At 46.3% G+C, this 21,097-nt stretch overlaps 1 protein-coding gene across 2 annotated transcripts in view; it reads right to left on the minus strand.

Moving 5' to 3' along the window:
• Positions 1-10,630, minus strand: part of Rgs6 (regulator of G protein signaling 6) — a 610,193-nt gene extending 599,563 nt beyond the window's left edge. For both annotated transcript variants that reach the window (XM_004649425.2, XM_045154255.1), the window contains exon 1: positions 10,410-10,630. The gene's annotated coding sequence lies outside the window, so the exon portion shown is untranslated. The remainder of the gene's footprint in view (positions 1-10,409) is intronic.
• Positions 10,631-21,097: the final 10,467 nt, after the last annotated feature.

Here is a 21,097-nt window from a genome sequence, read left to right on the forward strand (position 1 = left end):
CGAACAAGCTCTGTGATATACAATTACTCCCTAAAAACAAACAGTTAATGAGGTTGAAAACTAACCACTGATTGTCAAAGCTACCAGAAATAACAAAAAAATGTGGGGCTGAGGAGATGGCTCAGTGGATAACATGCTTGCTGTACAAGCATTGAGGACCAAAATGTGGGTCCCCGGCACCCACATAAATGCTGAGGTGCAGACAGGGTATCTTCGGGCCAAGCTGGTGAGCTGCATCAGCTGAATCTGGAGAGGTCCGACCTCAGTAGATAAAGTGAAACAGACCAAGGAAGATAACAACTCCACCCGCTGGCTTCACATTATGTGCATGCACTTAAAAGAAAGAGAACAACCGGGCTGGAGAACCTTCAAGCCACGGTGACATGGCCAAGGGAACCCCCATGACAACCTGCTGAAGGACTACTGCTCACCTCTGAGATTTCCCGGGTACACTCTGTCAGCCGTGGCCCCAGAGCAATCCACTCTTCGGCCATTGCAAAAAAATGCAGAGAAGGGGCTGGAGAGATGGCTTAGCGGTTAAGCGCTTGCCTGTGAAGCCTAAGGACCCCGGTTCGAGGCTCGGTTCCCAGGTCCCACGTTAGCCAGATGCACAAGGGGGCGCACGCGTCTGGAGTTCGTTTGCAGAGGCTGGAAGCCCTGGCGCGCCCATTCTCTCTCTCTCCCTCTATCTGTCTTTCTCTCTGTGTCTGTCGCTCTCAAAAAAAATAAACATAAAAATAAAAATGCAGAGAAGTACTGTCATTCTAAGTTCTTCCATGCCATGCAACCCTAGTCAGGGCCAGAAACCAGAAACCAGTAGAAACCCTCCAGTGACTTCAGCCTGTTTCCAAGGTTAAGGTTCCTGGTTGTCTATTCTCTCGTAAAGTCTGATTCTCCTGGCAAGGCATGAACTGTGTCATATTCTGGCCAGAGAATATCTTTTATTTTTGTTTATTTATTGAAAGAGAGAGAGAGAGATTAGGCATGCAAGGGCCTTCAGCCACTGGAAACAAACTCCAGATGCATGTGCCACCTTGTGCATCTGGCTTACGTGGGTTCTGGAGAATTGAACCTGGGTCCGTAGGCTTTGCAGCCTAAGGTGCTTAACCTTAGGTTGATGCCTTAACCACTAAACCATCTCTCCAGCCCAGGATATCTTGGCACTACCTATACAATTGACCACCATTTGGTACTGAAAATGCAAGTGCCTTCAACTGAAACACAAATCTGAACTAAAATCAATGCATGTATTCTTTATGAATGTGTCCTTTCTATTTTGACCAGCTGCTGAATCAGTCATTGCAGTTGGATGGATGGTCAGCAGAATAATGCCATCTTCTGGCTTGCTTTTGGAATCTGAACACATTAGCACTGACAGAGAACTGTAAGGTAATAATATACTGGATTGTTCTTAAGTTGTCATTTTCCTAGAAAGGTCAAAAACAGATAAAACACGGCCAACTCAAGCGTTTTTCTCTTGGGCTGGACAGTAGAGGTGTAAAGTGTGTTTTTCTAATTGGAATCAATGATTAAGATACAACCACAGAGCTTTCTAAGCAGCACATACCTTTGACTTTACCACAGACCTCACCTGTCCCCTCATGTCTTCCCAAGGGCCAGCACCAGCAGCCCTCCATTGGCACACAGGGGTGGCTGTTTTATTCTTGGAGAAAAAGAGAGAGAGAAAGAAAGAGAGAAAGAGAGAAAGAAAGAAAGAAAGAAAGAAAGAAAGGAAGGAAGGAAGGAAGGAAGGAATGAAGGAAGGAAAGAAAGAAGAAGAAAGAGAGAGAAAGGAAGGGAGGAAGGAAGGCCGGCCAGGCATAATGGTGGTGTACTTGTAATCCCAGCACTCAGGAGGCTGAGGCAGGAATTTCATAAGTTTATAGCTGGCCTGAACTATATAGTTAGACCCTGTCTCAGAGAAAGAAAAGAAAAGAGGAAAGGAAAAAGGAGGAGGAAGGAAGGAAGAAGGGAGGGAAGGAATGAGAGAGGAAAAGGTAGGTTACTGGGTATTATGTCTCTAAAAAGGTGTTAGAGGGTCATACTTTAAGAAAAATAGGTATAAATGTATTTATTTCTGGGAGTGAAAACCTTATATATGCTTAGCAAACTTGTTTAAAGAAAAATTAGAATTTGTTAACTCTGTGAAAGAGACTCCATTTCTTTCCCTCATTTGCTTGACCTAGTTAGTCCCGCTAAGTGCTTAAATTTGCAACCCATTTCTTGTGTGTTTTGCACACACCATTCTTAATTACTATGAACCAGAATCTTCAACAGCTGCTGAAATTATAGCAGGGAATAACAGAGAGTCCCTGTGCTCCTGCAATGTACACCCTAGCGGACAGAGACAGACAATATATAAATGAAGACTATGTCATGGCTATAAAGTTACGATAAAAAATTGTGCTCATGGGCTGGAGAGATGACTTAGCAGTTAAGTGCTTGCCTGTGAAGCCTAAGGACCCCGGTTCGAGGCTCGGTTCCCCAGGTCCCACGTTAGCCAGATGCACAAGGGGGCGCACGCATCTGGAGTTCATTTGCAGAGGCTGGAAGCCCTGGCGCGCCCATTCTCTCTCCCTCTATCTGTCTTTCTCTCTGTGTCTGTCGCTCTCAAATAAATAAATAAAAAATTTAAAAAAAAATTGTGCTCATGAGACAACAAAGAACAGTTCACAGGGCAGGAGTTACCATTGCAGCCACAGGGAATTAGAATGACTTTGTTTATAAAATGTTTTATATTAGCTGTGGTTTTGGTTAAACCCAAGACTCTCCACATGCTAGATGCAAGCTCGACCACTGAGTCACACTGCCAGCTCATCATATTAACTTTTGCTCTAAAAGTAACCAATTTAATGACAAATTATTATCAATACTTTTCACCTGAAAACAATCTTGGTGTTATTTCCCTCTTTACCTATTTCTCCCTTTTGCCAGAATCCTGTCTCTTTGAGATCCAATGGTAGAATATTCTCTCTGTGTACTAACTTGTACCTCCTGTTTTACTTGACTATTTGCTATTGTATCTGACATATAAAATATCATTCTTTGTTTTCTAAAAGGTCACTTAATTCATTTTTGGTTAATTTTCTATTTATTTCTTGTCTTCCCTCCAAGATGACTGACATTATCTCAAGGTACAGTCTCTGTTTAAACCCCCAGCTTGTGAAATATCAGAGAGACTCAGAACTTGGCATCAGAGTATTTCAACCAAGTGCAGCGGCATGGGCCTGTAGTACCAGCTACTCACAAGGTTAAGGAGAGTCACCTGAGCCCACACGTTCAGGATCAATCTGGGCAACATAGCTAGATCCCCATCTCACTAAAAGTAACTAAATAAAGCCAGGTGTGGTGGCGCACGCCTTTAATCCCAGCACTCAGGAGGCAGAGGTAGGAGGATCATTGTGAGTTCAAGGCCACCCTGAGACTACATAGAGAGTTCCAGGTCAGCCTAGGCTAGAGTGAGACCCTACCTTGAAAAATCAAAAATAAATAAATACAATCTGAGTTCACATCAGAATTTCTTTACTCAACAACCTAGAGTAAATAGCCCAGCATTTAACACCTCCGTTTCCTCATCTGTAAAATGGGAGTGATGCTGAACTGATCCTTGTTAAAGGTTTTGCTCTACAAAAAAAGCTTTGCAGGGGCTAGAGAGATGGCTTAACAGTTAAGGTGCTTGCCTGAGAAGCCTGAGGACCCATGTTCGACTCTCCAGATCCCACATAACCCCAACACACAGAGGTGAGGCAGGTGCAAGGTTGCACATGTCCACTAGGTGGCACAAGCAGATCTGGAGTTCAACTTCAGTAGCTGAGGCCCTGGCGCACCAATTCTCTCTCTCCCTCCCTCCCTCTCTCTTCTCTCTCTCACTCTCTAAAATAAATAAATAAATAAAATTTTTTTTAAAAAAACTTTTCAAGTGCTGACCTACTTTGCAAGATCAGCCCTCCACCCCATGACCAGTCAGTGACTTTATAGGCTGGGCAGTCAATTGTTACCTAGAATTTGCTATACAAACAGACTTGTGCTAGAGATAAAATTATAGTCCAAAGTAAAACGTCCCATAGCCCATGGAAGGTAGCAAATATTTGTGTATAATTAATTACAAGCTGGGAAAAGATCTGACTATATCACGGCTGTGGATACAATCAAGGTACAATCAAGTAAGCAGTAAGAATGAGGGTGATAACCACTCACACCTTAGATTCACACCCAGACTAGTCCAGGCCTGCTTCCCATAGCAGCCCAGGCATCACACCATTACCAGGCCATCCTTCTTCCCATCTATCCCACCAAAGCTGCCACTCAGCCACATGGACCAAGCTCCTACTGTGTGCCAACTGCTATAGGAAATACCTACAACGGGCCATGGACCTGCTCCAAGTGTGGGTCACTGGAGAATGCAGGAGACACCAACGCCACAACACAGGAATCACATGCCATTTCCATTCCCACAGGTGACCAGTGGTCTTTAGGCTTCAGGAAGCGGAAGTACCTTTGCTACCACAGACAAGGCCCCTCTGCCCTCTCCCACACAGAGCCCTATGGCACTCTCACTTGCTACAAGTCTCCTCCAATCCTGCTGGTAGTCCTATGAAGCAGGATTTGAAAGGAACTCGACAGTCCCTCAAGTGTTGGACTAACATAGCAAATTTTCAGAAAAAAAAAAAATACCCTGAAATATTTATGTCCCCAAAGGTTCATTTTTCAAAATGTTGGGGCTATGGTGGCCCAAGTCAACCTCAGCTACTCGGAAGGCTGAGCCAGGAGTACTACAAGTTCAAGGCCCACCTGGGCGACAGAATGAGTTCAAGGCTAGCCTAGCTACATAAGTGAGACCATCTCCGAATAAAAACAAAAAGATCCCTTCTACACTGCTGATGGGAATGCAATCTGGTCCAGCCATTGTGGAAAACAGTGTGGAGGTTCCTAAAACAGCTAAAGATTGATCTACCATATGACCCAGCTATAGCACTCCTAGGCATATATCCTAAGGACTCATCTCATTCCCTTAGAAGTACATGCTCAACCATGTTTATTGCTGCTCAATTTATAATAGCTGGGAAATGGAACCAGCCTAGATGTCCCTCAACTGATGAGTGGATAATGAAGATGTGGCACATTTATACAATGGAGTTCTACTCAGCGGTAAAGAAAAATGAAGTTATGAAATTTGCAGAAAAATGGATGGACCTGGAAAGTATTATACTAAGTGAGGTAACCCAGGCCCAGAAAGCCAAGCACCACATGTTCTCTCTCATATGTGGATCCTAGCTACAGATGATTGGGCTTCTGTGTGAGAACGAAAATACTTAATAGCAGAGCCCAGTAAGTTAAAAAGGAGACATAAAGGGAAGAGAAAGGAAGGGAGGAGGGTGCTTAGTAGGTTGGTATTGTATATATGTAAGTACCATGATTGAGATGGGGAGCTAATACAATAGAGAATGGAACTTCAAAGGGGAAAGTGCAGGGGGGTGGGAGGGTATTACCATGGGATATTTTTTATAATCATGGAAAATGTTAATAAAAAATGTGAAAAGAAAAAAAAAAGAGGTCTGGGGAGCTAGCTCAGTAGCGGCATACTTGCCCGGCATGCACAAGGGCCAGGCTGAATCCCCAGCATTTGTTTGATGCACAAAATATATTAGAAAATCCTTGGGCGTGACAGCCCCATTCTCTTAAGCGACTGCATTTCCTCTACCATATTCTACACACGAGCCTGTGTCCTCAGTCATACATAGGACATATTTTTATTGTTTTACAGATGAGGAAGTTAAGTTCAGATACCCATTTACAGGCTTTTAGGCACCTGTGGCATTACTTTAAGACAAAAAGTACTGGTTATCTGCTGAGCTCTGGGCCAGTCAGTTCACAGTGAGTGCAATGCCAGTGTCCTGAGGACTTCCAGAACATTCCACCTCTACTTTACATTTCATACAAGAGACCTTATCTCAGCAGGTTTTGTGTATACTTTCCATTTTGGGTGAGAAAAGAGATCCTTGGATCAGGCAATATCTAATGAATTAGGAAACTCTACCATGCCATAGTTGCAATGTTTCTCCTTTGCTAGTTTTACTAAAATATCTAGAAAAGTCAAGAGAGTCTCCACAACTAATTTTAATAACCATAGTCAAAGGAGTAACTAATGTATTCAGTCAGGGATTTAAATATTTTAAGGTCTTTATACATAAAAAAATGGATGTTCTCTGTAACACTGAAGTGACAGTAAATGAGATTATTTCTCAGGCTGAGGAGATGGCTCAGTGTTTCAAGGCTCTTGCTTGCAGAGTCCGACAGCCTAGCTTTGATTCCCCATTGCCCACGGAAAGCCGGATGCACAAAGTGGCAGATGTATCTGGCATCCATTAGCAGTGGCAAAAGGTCCCTGGCATACCCATTCTCATTCTCCTTCCCTCCCTCCCTTTCTCCCTCTTTGTGAATAAATTAAATAAATAAATAAAATGTTAAGATGAATTCCCTATTCAGTCAGTGACCTCATGCTCAGTGAGCTAGCGCTGCCAGTTGGAATCCCCTAGATTCCTAGCTGTCAAACACACCCGCTGGGCCTCAGTAGAGGGACACACAGATCCACCTCCTGTCAGAATCTGGCAGGCCTGGGTCTGGTTTCTCACACGTCACTTTGGGGATTGGTGCAGGTTCATTTGGTGCTCTAGGTCAGTTCCCTGGGTCCTAAGACGAGACCCCGTCTCACAGACAATCATAGGTTTTAGAGCCCACTGCTCTGCTTTGGGGGCGGGGGTGGTCGGTCAGAGAGAAAGACAGCTGGATACTAATGCTTGCTCTATCTGTTGCTTTAGTAATTATTCATGAACTTCCTCTTCTCCTTTTTGGCATGCTTTTCTTTCCTTTAGTATCCAAGGGGAGTTAGTTCTAGGATCTTCCCCCCCATCCCACAGATACCTAAGTCCTGGGTGCTAAAGTCCCTGATAGACAATGGTGCAGGATCTTCCCTTATCTTCCCACATCCCTTTGTGTTTGGAAAAATCATCTCTAGATGAATCGCGATTATTAATGCCATGTTAACGTTCTGCAAACAGCAGTTGCAGTTACACTATCTTGTTTACGGACTGACAGGAAAGCATTTTGCACATGTTCGACGTTAACACACGGATTTTCTGCATCTTTTTGATCTGCAGTTGGTTAAGTGGGCAGATGTGAAACTTGTAGATATGAGGACCGACTTATGCGGCAGAAAATGAATGGCCTCTCGCAGGCCTCTGGGAGGTTACGGGAAAGCATTTAGTGGGCTTCAAGTTTTCTAACAGCCCAGGCAGGCACTCCTAGTTATTGAACCTGAGTCATTACGTTTAGTGCTCATTCTAACCGCCTGCTTGGGAGCAATTTGTTTCCCTTGCAGTTGGAAGAACTGGGTTTCATGGGTCGTAATCACTCTTGCTTTTACAAAGTTCACGGGCCCAAGTTCTGGGTGATTATTTTCTTCTATCTTGACTAGTTCAGATGTCTTGCCATGGAGAACTCTGGTATTGATCCAACCAGTATTTCCTGAACACCAGCTGGCGGGCGGGCACATTGGTGGAAATGAACTGGGTTGATGGATCTAATAAAAAAAAAAGTTTAGGTGAGAAATAGGGATTTTTTTTTTTTTTTTTTTGGCCCCAAAAGGATGACTCCTTTTGACTTCTATGACTCCTGAGTTCACCAGGCCAACCAGAGTCAGGGTCATTCATCAGCGACTTGTAAATTCCCAAGCAGAGTGAATCAGAAACTCTGGGGGTGAGCCCCAGCTGTCTGTTTGACTAATCCCTCTTCAAACAAAGATCATGCTCATCAAAATGTCAAACCACACATATGTCATGAGCTTATTGAGCTAAATCTCAAAGTGTCATCTGACCTTCTAGGAAAAGTGCAGCCAGAACTCACGTCTTCCACCTGCATGGCCAATGTGCCTTTCACGTTTTCTCTGATGTTTTCCTGCCCAAATAGGATGTGGAATCCCAGGTTCTACCAACTCAAACTGTCAAACACCACCTCTCAAATACAGCAGAGAAAGAGAGGGCTGACCTTTGAAAACGAGGACCACACGCAAAAATTAAAACCTCATCAATCAAAATCATCTAGAAAATTAGCAGCCATGTCCCAAATCTCTGACACAGACACAAGTCCTGGTCACAGTATTTTAGGGAGGAGGAAGAGAGGACAAGGACAGTGGAGATGCACCTCGCATAACACCTGGAGGAACGGACAGGTTTGAAGAAATGTTATTCCGTGTCACCCTCTGCAGGCCATCTCACGCAATCTTTCTTCTTTGTATTCTCTTGGAAATTGTTCCCAGTAAATACATATGATGTTTATAATCAGGAGGAAAAAGTAAAACTGCTTCTGAAAATGTTCCATCCACATCACTCAGCATTAAGGCTTATTTTCTATTCCTATTTCTTTCCAGACAGCAGGACAGTGTGTGTATAGTAATTATTTATGTCATGCCATATGTTACAAGGAAGATGAAATTCAGTGAATGTATTCCTTCCAGCTGGCCCTGGACAATGAAGAGGTCAAATGCATTCCCAGGTTCAAAGCACTAAGAATTAAGGCAAGCTGCGAAGCTAAAGGAAAAATTAATCCCAGTATTGACATAACTGAGGACATTTCCTTCTGGAAAAAAAGAAGTCTGTGTGACACACAGCTCCTCCTCCTATCTCCCAGATGTTTAAACCCTGGAATGGTCACCAATTTCTGGAAAAGTCTTAGGAGTCCTGGGTACACACATGGCAGATGGTCCGAGAGCTTAGAGACAAAAGGAGCCTACTTCCACATAAACTCCTGACCTATCAGGACGAGAAGAAGTCCAAAATTACTGGCACATTCCATCGTCCAAAGTAGGCTTAATGTTTTTTTTTTTTTTCTTCCTTAAGAAATATTTGTTCACTTATAAGATTTATACTGGGCATTTTAGATAAGTAGGTCTCCTTTGAAGAGACATTTCTGCCCACAAAAACATTGTTTTCACATCACACTTGATAAGTTGATTGCTTCATAGAAAAACTAGCATTGCCTTTACTGAAACGCTCAACAGAACAGACTCAGTGAACGTTCGTTGGAATTTCTTAAAGGGAACAGGAAAATGCCCAGCAGTAGCTGGCATGTCTAGAATCTGCAGGCTCTTTCAGGAAAAGGATGAGTTGTTGGGAAAGGCTTTATAGTTGACAGTACAGGCGATTCTCTTGGCATTTACTTAACATTGGAATCAGAGAACTCAGAATGGATGCATCATCTTGGATTTCCCAGATACCAGGTAGGTTCGGACTTACAAAGGTCACTGTCCAACAATTCTTGCTTTCTCTCAGTCCCCTAATTTCTCAGGCTAGTCCCAACCCATTCCAAAATTAATAAATGAAGAATAAATATACAAATCACTGCAAGTTTCTCAACAGCCCAGTTCCACTCCATACAATTACCCACCTGCCTACGAAAACAGTCTGGCGGGAGCCCTGGAACTAAACCCAGCAGTTTTCTGTCGATGCAGTATGCTGACCTCACATACTTAACAAGGTCTCTTCCATCTCTCTTCCTCTCTGCAGAGAAACCAATCCAGTGTTGTTGGATGGGTGCGACCTCGTCCTGATTGTTTCTAAGTTTTGCTTTGGGGCTGCCAGGAGATATTATCAGAACTTACCTGCAGACGCAACTCCTAAGCAGTCACAAATGCCGAAAGAACAATTCCAAGCCAAGACTCAAAACATCTTCAATTCATATAGTATGTCTCAACGGGAGGGAAAATGGTCCCACTCTTACCAATGATTTTTTTAAAAAAAAAAATGAAATATAGCAGCTTTCACTCAGAACAAAATCAAATTTTTCTGGGTCACTTTCTCTGTCTCACTGGGCCACGTTCCCAAGCAGCCTGGTGGTCCTCAGGGCCTCTACCTATTTTCCCCAAGGGCAGTGCCCAAATACCAGAGGAGCTTACTGGCAGAGAAAGTTGATGAGTGGGCCTGCTTTGGGGGTAAACTGTCCTACCTGCGCTCCCCACACCGGATGCCTTGGAAGCACCTGAAAGCTTCTGGGCTGGGCCAGTCCCTGGGGTCCAGGTGAGGTGAACGCTTCACACCTTCACACCGACGAGCCAGGAACGCGATGGAGATGCCGACCTGCACCCATCCCACGCCAGCTCGCCAGGAGCCACTTACGTAAGCTGGCCTCGCACCGTCCCAAACGGCAGAAGCACGCACCGGCACCTGTCACGCATCCGAAATGGACAAGCGCTCCCACACCCGGGAGATGAAATCAACACGGACGAGTGGGGAAGGGGAGTGCGGTTTCGAACCACTGACCCCCGCCCACCCACCCTCACCCAACACACACACACACACATCTTCGTTTCTTGCCCCGTGGGGGGGGGGGGGGAGGTGGCGCACAACTGCAATTACCTTAGCAACAAAGAATTGCCTGGACTGTCTTTGGCTTCTGACTGTCTCCGAAAACCCAGCGTGCGCCTGGGCTGGTGATAAAAGTCTAGAGAAGCCCAGGGAAGCCGGGAGCGGCCGCGTCCTGGGCGCGGAGGGGAGGGACGTGGAGTCCGTCCCCCGCGCCGTCGTTCTCCCGGGTCTCTCGCCTCCTCTGGGCGACTTTCGGTGGCGGCGGAGCGAGCGCGCTCCGGGGCTGCGGGCTGGGCTGGGCTGGGCTCAGAGAGCGGCCGGCGACGCCCGGGGTCCGCGTGGAGGCGCGGCGAGTTGCATGGTGCCTGGGGCGCCCGGCTGTCTCCAGCGCGCTCGCTCCGGGGCCCGGCCTGGCTCAGGGGTGCTCTGGAAGAACCGAGCTGAGATCGCTCCTCCCCGCCGGCTCCCGCAGCTTGGGGAGGGATGGGGGAACCCCCCGTGCGCCCGCGGCGGCGCTCTCTCCACCCAGCAGGGCCGGAGCGCGCGGGAGCTGCCCCAACTCTGCGAGCCGCCGCTCCGCTGCGCTCCCAAGCTGCTGCAGCGGCGCCCGCTGTCGGGGGCCGGACGGAGCTGCAGCCCCGGGTCCCCATCCCCGCGTCCCCAGATCCGCGTCCTAAAACCCCGCCTCTCCAGACCCGCATCTCACATCTCCAACACCGAGTTTCCCCAGACGCCCCCCCCACCCGCGCGCCACAGGATCCGCGTGCCCACATCCCACATCCCCAACACCGCACCTCCAGACCCGCGCCCCCAGACCCAGCCGCGCACTCGGGCACCGCCTCCTGACTCCCAACCAGCGCGCGCGCTGCCAGGTGGGACCAGCTGTCGCGGCGGGGGCTGGGGCACCTGATCGCTACCTCAAGGCCGCCGAAAGCCACCTGGCTCACCTGTACCCAGTGTCCCCCGAAGGTGCCCAGCCGGCCCGATGATGTGTCCCGGGAAGAGAAAAGATCTGGAGGGTGTTGGCACTCACAGTAACTGCCTGGAACCCTAGAGCCTAACGCAGGCAGGCGAGGGATCCTTCCTTCACTTTAGACTTGACCAGCTACCAGCTGCGGGGAAACTTTAGCGGCGTCTGGTGATCAGGGATTCCTGGCTGTGACCCACCCCCTGCCCCCGCTTGTGAATCGCTGGCGTCCTCTAAATTAAAATGGGTCCCTGTGATCGTCAGGACTATTGTTGCCAGCCTTGTCATTTTTTATTTACTCAACGTTGACACCACACGTTGTATTGGGAGAGCTTTGTGACGGATCCTTATCTCAAAATGCTACACAAGAGCCTCAAGGAAAACTAGACCGGTTCTTAGGGAAGAAGGAAAAAGTTGAAGACAAAATGAGTAAGAACTCCACCGGCCCACTTCTACACGGGAGTCTTGAAATTTGATGTTTAAGCGTTTAGGAAGCTGGGTATGGGATGGACCTCGGTTGGTAAAGCGCTGGTCTAGCAGGCGCTGACTGGGATTCCATCAACCACAGCACAGTGACTGGGCGTGGTGGTACCTGCCCGTCATCTCTGCACTCTGGAGGTGAAAGCGAGAGGATCACAAGTTCATGGTCATCCTTGTCAGGAGCAGCCTGGGACACCTGAGTCCTCGTCTCCAAAAGACGAAATAGGGCTGGGGAGATGGCTCAGTGGTTAAAGGCCCTTGTTTGCAAAGCCTATAGCCAGCGTTCAATTCCCCAGTAGCCACTTTAAGTCAAAAACACAAAGTGGCACATGTATCTGGAGTTCATCTTCAGAGGCAAGAGGCCCTGGCACACCCATGCTCTCTCTCCCTCAAATAAATATTTTTAAAGTAAAAACAAACAAAAATCAACATAAAATAAAGGCTTTAGGTGGAGGTAGGAAAAGATTGCTGGTGCTTGACATTGAATGTCAAGTGTCACCAAGAATAAATTAGAAATTTATTCTTCCATGCATTATGTTACAAAGTGGGGAGGGACTTGAAATTACATTCATGTGCTTATGGATAAATGCACTGGACAATGTTCGTCCATGTAGGTCCAGAGTTTGCAATGAAACTTTCCTTTGCATTTTTAAATTTTTGTTTGTTTAATAACGAGAAAGAACTAGGCACCTAGAAAGAGAGAGAATGGGCACAGCAGGGCCTCCAACCACTACAGACAAACTCCAGACACATGTGCTACCTTGTGCACCTGGCTTACATGGGTGCTGGGGAATTGAACCTGGGTCCTTAGGCTTTGCAGGCAAGCACCTTAACAGCTAAGCCATCTCTCCAGCCTCTTCCTTTACACTTTTTTGAAACCTTCATGCATAAATATGAGTCATGAGGAGACATCGGGCAAATGGAAACAGAGAGAAATTCTTTTTAAAATGTCAAGATTATTAAAGATTGAAAGACTGAGAGACAGGACAGCTAAATGCAGCAGGTTAATCTTGGATGGGATCCAAAGCCGGTCGATGACAACATAGTCAGTGTAATTTCCACATCTATAGAGTAGAGGAGTTAAATTAGCTCCACATGGTTTTCCTGACACAAAGCCTGTGCTCTGGTCCTGGAGAAGAATCTGTCCTGTTTCTAGGAAGCGTACCTGCAAGTATTAAGGGATAAAGAGGTCTGGCTGTAGCTTGGAATGTGTCCCAAAGGCCCATGTGCAGCAGGGAAAATAGTATTTAGGTGGTTGTGCCTCGTAGAAGGAAGTTGGGTCCCCGGGTGTACCTTTGAAGGGGACATAGGGAAAACGGCATCCCCAACATGATGTAAGGTGTTGTGCAAAGCATGGGACTAGTTCCAAGAGACCGAGCAGCCATGGGCCCCAGTAAACCTTTCCTCCTTGCAATTGTTCATCTCAGGTATTTTGCCCCAGCAAAGGCAAAGTGACTAACACAGACATTTGGAACCTTCTCTCAGGTGCTACAGAAGTATTGTCACCTGAATGGAGGGTAGAAAGGAGCCCTCAGAGGGGCTGGAGAGATGGCTTAGCAGCTAAGGTGCTTGCCTATAAAGCCATAGGATCCCGGTTTGATTCTCCAAGACCCACGTAAGCCAGATGCACAAGGGGGCACATGCATCTGGAGTTTGTTTACCGTGGCTGAAGGCCCAGGTGCACCCATTCTCTCCCTCTCCCTTTCTCTCTCTCTGCCTCTTTCTCTGTATCAAATAAATAAATAAATAAAATATATAGCGGGGGGGGAGGAGCTCTCAGAACGACCCGTGCAATATTTGTTGTGATTTAAAATGATTTCAAAATAGAAGACTTAAAGAGACATGTTGAGGGCTGGAGAGATGGCTTAGCTGCTAAGACAGTTGCCTGTGAAACCTGAGAACACATGTTCAACTCTCCAGATCCCACATAAACCTGACACAAAGTGATGTGAGCATGCAATGTTGCACAAGCGCCACAAGGGGGCGCCCGTGTCTGGATTTCATTCACAGCAGCTGAAAGGCCCTAGTATGTCCATTCTCACTCTTGTGCTCTTTCTTTCTCTCTCAATGTCATTCTTTCAAAAATAAATAAAATTATTTCTTTTTCTTTTAAAAAAAAAGGCATGTCGAGTTGTGACTGTTCTCATTACTAAAGCAAACAACAAAAACTTACCATCTTTCAAAGTATTCACCATGAATTTCCTGTGATAATCAACTCACTGTTAGCTGTATGAACAATGTGACTTGCTCTCCATATGCTATCGTGTGAATGTTCACAATGATGCAATTTAGCCTGTGTTCATTTATGGCCTCTATTTATTAAGTGTATGCTGCATACAAGAATCTTTTTTTTTTTTTTCTATACAAGTATAAAATGAAACATTTCAATAGATAAAATTCTGAAGTTTCTCATTGCTTCCCTAAGAGATGAGGAGCTAGAGTAAGATGTGTGGTAAAAGACTGGAAATGAGCTGACAGTTTACTACTACTAGCTGCATGAACAGACAATAGTAGAGCCACATTAGTTGTATAAATGCCTTCGGAGGATTTTATGACTGTGGAGTTGGGGAGAATGAGGAGTTTGTGTACCAAGTGGCCCATTTCCAGGTCTGTTGATATTTGATAGCTAATGCTGCTTCTCAACACTTCTACGTCTTTCCCTCAACCTTATATGTAGTCTCCCCCAGATCCCCCAAGAGTAAAGGGTCTTCCTTGTATGTAGTCTTTCCCCCTCCCCCAAGAGTAAGGGGTCTTCCTTATATGTAGTCTTCCCCCACCCCCAAGAGTAAGGGGTCTTCCTTACATGTAGTCTCCCCGCCCCCCCATCACACGAGAGTAAAAGGTCTTTGTATTTTTGCAGGGAAAGTAGAAAAGATCCTGGATCCCTTTTTCCTCACGTAAGTCCTGAAAAGAAATAGATGTCCTCATGATTACTTGTAACTAATTAATTTGTGTGTGTGTGTGTGGTGTGTGTGTGTGGTGTGGTGTGTGTGTGTGTGTGTGTGTGTGTGTGTGTGTGTGTGTGTGTGTGTGTGCATGCACATGAATGCGTGGAGATCAGAGGACAATTTCCAGGTGGGCATGTACATCTTTGAGACAGGGTCTGTTGCTGCTGAAAACAAACCGTCAGACTGCAAAGGAACATCAGCCTAGCAGGCTTGCTTCAGAGTCTCCTAGCTCGGTCTCCCATTCTCAGATGTATTTTGGGATCACAGACAACTGAACCATTTTTCTTCTAGCTTTACATGGTGCTGGTGAATTGAACACAGGTCCACAAGCTTTGCAAGCCAGCTCCTTTAACGTCTGCGCCATCTCCCCAGCCCCCTCCTGGGTGCTTTCAGAAAAGGATCTTCTCAAAGGGTGGTTCAAAGACCACAACATCTATGTCATGGTGGGAGGTGGGCTGCTCACTGAAACTTAGCAGTAAGGATTCCGAAACCCCACTTCAGAAATGCTAAGTCTGAATTCTTGTGACGGGGGGGTGGGGGGAAGGGGGTCTACTTTTGAGCAAGAATTTGTGAGCCACAGTTCAAGGGTGCTTCCTTCAGAGAGGACACTCATCATTTCTGTCACCAATGATTGTATGACCTCCTAGGGAGAGGTCAGTTTCAAGCAAACTGGTAATGGGACAGATGGATGTTTTTCTCTTTCCAGAGTTAGCACTTGAAAGCCACGTGTGTGGGAAGGGACGTGTTGTGTCGCGGTGCTATGCTCTGAGACCTGTGACACCGTGTGCTTACCTCCTTGGAAAGCATGTAGGGATATGTCCAGGGCAAGCCACACACGTTGGCCATAACAAACTCTGAGAAAGCTACTCAAAGGCCAGGATAACATAGAACGCTGCTTACAACGGCTGGGACGAACTGGCCTCACTCAAGGCCTCCCTCGAGCCCATTTCAAATCCAGCCTTTCTGGATTTGTAGTCAGACTAACCACAGAATAGGCGGCCGTCTGTGGTGTGCCTTGAGAGTTGGACAAGGTCCTTAATCAAAAAGATCTGTTCCTCACCCCCACCTCTGTCTCCCTCTTGCTAGGTGCTGGGATTCCCACAATTGGTCATGGTTACAGACACATTTGGTTAGAACCATGCTAAGAGGGAAGAGAATATGCTTCAACAAAAAAGGATCCACAACTGGAGCTGCAGTTAAGTGCTTGCCTGTGAAGCCTAAGGACCCTGTTCGAGGGTCGATACCCCAGGACCCACATAAGCCAGATGCACAAGGTGGCGCATGCATCTGGAGTTTGTTTGCAGTGGCTGGAGGCCCTGATGCATCCTCTCTCTCTCTCTCTCTCTTTCTCTCTCTGTCAGTTGCTCTCAAATAAATAAAAATAAAACAAAAAACTTTTTTTTAAATGACCCACAACTAAGTCGGTTACAAACACTAACAAAAGTACCAGAAATAGGAGACCAAGGACACCGCAATTAAACGCATGCATAACACCCTCTGTGAAACTTGAAAACGCTTTTTTTTTTTTTTTCCTGGCAGAGAACAATGTTTTAGTCCTTTTGTGAGTATTTATGAAGCAGAACTCAGAATATTCTCTGCTCTATTCTGAGTCTTCTATTTGCTAACTCCTCATTGATATTCTAAAGAACATAAAAGCGAAATTTGGAATCAAGGAGTATGTCTCCAACTCCTTCTCAGGTTTGTGTTGACTGTTCAGAGTCATCTGTCATTCTGTGTAAATTTTAGAACTTTTTTTTTCCCTCTGTGTGTAAAAAACCACCCTTGGAATTTTTGATAATGACTCCATTAGAACCACAGATTACTTAGCAGAGCACCCGCACTTTAACAATGTTAATTCTTCCAATCCATGGATACAAGACGGCTTTCCAGTTACTGGGGCCTTCAATATCTTTCCAATTTTTTTAAACATTTTAATTTGTTTACTTATTTTATGGGGGTGGGTACAGAGAAAGAGAACGTGTGCCCCAGGGCCTCCAGCTGCTGCAAACAAACTCCAAATGCATGTGCTGCCTTGTTGCATTGGTGCCCCAGGGCCTCAGCCACTGCAATGGATCGCCAGACACTTGCGCCACCTAGTGGGCATGTGAGACCTTGCACTTGCCTCACCTTTGTGCGTCTGGCTTACGTGGGATCTGGAAAGAGATCAAACATGGGTCTTTAGGCTTTGCAGGCAATAACTTTAGGGGCTAAGCCATCTCTCTAGCCCTACATTTTCCATTCTTATACACATAGAAGGCACGAGTGATGTGATAAGTAATATGATATGATGTATGACAAGTGATAAGTAAATTTGCTTGAGTACAGTAATTTTACTACATATATCAAAATATCATGCGGTACACCTTAGATGTAGATGATAAAAAAATTTATTTTAAAGTTGGTCATAGTGATGCATTGCATAATCGGAAGGAGTAGGCAAGGGAATCCTGAGTTTGAGGCTATCCTAGTCTACATAGTGAAAACATCTGAGAAAAAAAATAAACTAAGGAAAATAGAAGAGCTAGCATATAGCACAGGCTATAATTCCAGCACTACGAGGCTCAGGCAGGAAGGAGGGTAAAGCATTCAAGGCCAACCTGGCTGAATCACAAATTCCAAGCCTATCTGCGACACCGGAAAGGAAAGAAGAGAGGCGCCGCAGTCAGCTTCACAGTGCTGGGATGAGCCTCCAAACCAGACACAGCTTATGGGAGGGACGGATCTATTTGAAACTTCTAGATCCAGGGGAAGTTCCACAGCAGCCGGAGAAGCTGGCTGGCTCCCTTTCACAGATCCGTGCCAAGAGAAAAGCCACCACCCTCACCACATACAAGCTCACTCCAGGAACCCCGGGCAGAGCTCAAGCTCTCTACTGAGCTTTTTGTTTGTTTGGTTGGTTTTGTTTTGTTTTTAAAGGCAGGGTCTCGGGCTGGAGAGATGGCTTAGTGGTTAAGCGCTTGCCTGTGAAGCCTAAGGACCCCAGTTCGAGGCTCGGTTCCCCAGGTCCCATGTTAGCCAGATGCACAAGGGGGCGCACGCGTCTGGAGTTCGTTTGCAGAGGCTGGAAGCCCTGGCGCGCCCATTCTCTCTCTCTCCCTCTATCTGTCTTTCTCTCTGTGTCTGTCGCTCTCAAATAAATAAATAAAAATTAAAAAAAAATAAAATAAAATAAAGGCAGGGTCTCACTCTCTAGCCCAAGCTGACCTGGAATTTACTAGGTAGTCTCAGGGTGACCTTGAACTCATGGCGATCCTCCTACCTCTGCCTCCCCGAGTGCTGGGATTAAAGGTGTGCGCCACCATGCCCGGTTACTGTACATATCTTTGCCTGGGAATCCCAGATCCACCCCCAAAGACACCTTAGGGCTGAACCCTAGGATCTGCCACCATGACACCTCCTCCAACCAGGCAGCTGGAAATCCTAGAAGCTGTAATAAAACGGAATCTATTGGGGGATATCCATTCAAACTACCACAGGAGGGGGAGGAAGGAGAAAGGCAAAGAAAATAAAAGAGAATAAAAAAAAAGAATTTATGTCACTTGTTCAAACCATAACAAGACAGATTGCCCCATTTCTGAAAACCCTCTAACTACATCCTACACAGAAAACAAGTTCCTATACCGTCCGAGTGTTCTTTCTCACACCAGCACCCAAGATCCAATCATGGTTTTCTTTTCACTGGTGGAGCGTTTTCATCACCTCCACACGTCCCCCTCATTTCCCTTCGGGTCCCATCACCTTCCTCCTCCTCCACCCACTCAAACTGCTGGGAAATACTGATCCATTTCTGTCCCTATGGTTTCGTTTTGCAAAATGTCACGGAAATGCAGTCATGGAGCCTGCCTTCTTTTGTGAGGTCAGTCCCTGGAGTTATGTTTTGAGATGCCTCGGACTTTGCATGTACCAGCAGTTCAGCCATTTTCATTACTGAGTACTAGTTGATTGAATGGATTTACCACAAGGGGATTTTTTGCTCAATCAGCCTCAATTCATACATGAAGAGGAACCTTCATGGCCTAACACCTCCCACTGGACCCCACTGCAGCGTCATTACGCTACCAAGCTTCCAGCACACCAATGTTGTGCAGCGTTTAGATCTAGGATGGCCCCCAAAGGTCCAGGTATGGAAGGCTTGGCCCCAGTGTAGGCAGTGTTTGGAGGCCTTTGAGAGATGACTAGGTCTCAAGGTCTTTGATTTCACGGAGGGATTGATCCTATGACATAGTCACAGCTTGATGAGCTTTGTGAGAGAAGATTTCCTGCGTAAGCATTCTCCACTCCTGGGCCTCCATGAGGTGAGCACCTGAGCTTCTCACCACACACTCCACGTGTGATGCTCTGTCTTACCACAGGCCAGAGATACCACATACTCCATGTCTGACGTTTTGTCATACCACAGGCCACAAACAACAGTGACAAAGTGAATGAAACTCTGAAACCATGAGCCACAATCAACCTTTCCTCTTTCAAGTTGGTTAACGTCACCTATATTGTCACAGCAACAGAGAGATAACAAATGACTATTTAGGGGATAAGCCATTATCAAAACCATGCCAGCGAGACTTCCGGTTAAGATGGCGGCGTAGGTACCACGCCAAAACAGCCTGGGGGGGGAAGACCAAAAAAAACTCAGCAAAATACACACACTTACTAAAAAGTGAGGTGTATAGGAAGTTGAGGCGGCAGCGGAGAAGTAGAAGAGTTCCAGAGCATCCAGAGCCTGCACAGGCGGGAACAGCGGCTCCGGGCCGCTCGGCTACCCGCCGCAACCGCGGAGCGGCAGAAAACCGCCGGACTCTCGGCTCGAGCCGCAGGACAAGCCAGGTGCGGGATTTTCCCCTCACACCGCGCTCTCCGCAACTCGGGAAACGTGAGGGGAGAGCGGCAGCGAGCAACGGAGGGAGGAGCAGACCGCGAAGTAAAAGCACACGTGGAGAAACGATACAACCAGAACAGCGCGGCTCCCTCCCCTCCCCTGCCGCCTGAACCCAGCTCCAGCGAACACAGCAGCGGCCCGGGACCCGGCCACGCCAACTTGGGCTGACGGCGGGACCCAAGCAGGAGCAGAATTTGGCAGCAACTTCAGCGGCTCCAGCACCGGTACCAGTGGCCCCAGCAGCAGCGGACCCAGGAGCGGCAGCGGTGACAGATCCCGCAGCAGCGGCTTCGGGGTGAGCAGCAGCGGTGGACACGACAACGGCAGCTTCAGCAGCGGTGGGGGCTCCGGGGGTGGCGCCTACAACAGCTGCAGAGGCGGCGGCAGCGGCTCAGTTTGCCCCGTAGGAAAAGCAAGTGCCCAGCTCCAGAAATCAGAACAGCAGCCCGACGACCCAGGCAGCAACTTGACTGAGACCACAATCACCCAAGGTAACTGGGATTGCGCCAGGGAAGGGTCTCACTTGGTCACAAGCTGACTTGGATACCTCAACAGACCAGAAATCTAAACCTCTTTGTTGATAGAGGATCTGGTCATTATAATAACTACTCTTGCATACATACTCGGGGCTGTTTTTGATGGAATGGGTACAGTGTTTAGCTAAATTTTAGAATCTACCAGTATATTATTCCACTCAGCCTGCTTGAATACTCCTATAGCAGGGAAACTCAACCCCTAAGAACATCTTTGTAGATACTCTGAAAGTCTTAAGAGCCACACCTATACCTTAAGGTCCTACCCTGAAAATATATTACACCAAATCAATTGATACAGCTAAGAATACACAGCTAGCTAGAAAATCCAAGCATTAACTTAATCCAAGATGCAAAAATATATACATTATAACACAAGAAACACTAAAAAGCAAGACGATATAAATCCACCTAAAAGTATTAATGCATCAGAAATGTCCTCCAGTGAGAAAGAGTTAGAGGAAATGCCTGAGAAAGAGTTCAAAAGAATAATTATAAATATGTTCAAAGAGGTCAAAGAACACATGAAAACAATCAAAGAAGAAATCAAAGAGGAAATCAAAGAGGAAATCAAAGGAATCAAAGAAGAGGCAGGACACCAATTTAATGAAATAAAGAAGGCAATACAAGACATAAATAGAGAAATAGAAATAATAAAGAAAAACCAGTCAGAATTACTAGCAATGAAGAACACAGTTAATGAAATAAAAAACTCTGTAGAAAATCTCACCAGTAGGATGGATGAGGGAGAAGACAGAATATCTAAGCTAGAAGATCAGGTGGCAGACCTAATGCAGTCCAACAAAGAGAAAGACAAACTTATAGAAAAGTATGAGTGGGAATTTCAAGATATTCGTGACACTATGAAAAGATCCAATATAAGAATTCAGGGCATAGTAGAAGGAGAAGAATTCCACTCCAGAGGCATAGTAGGC

The sequence above is a fragment of the Jaculus jaculus genome, chromosome 7 (assembly GCF_020740685.1).
Source record: "Jaculus jaculus isolate mJacJac1 chromosome 7, mJacJac1.mat.Y.cur, whole genome shotgun sequence".
Lineage (NCBI taxonomy): Eukaryota > Metazoa > Chordata > Mammalia > Rodentia > Dipodidae > Jaculus > Jaculus jaculus.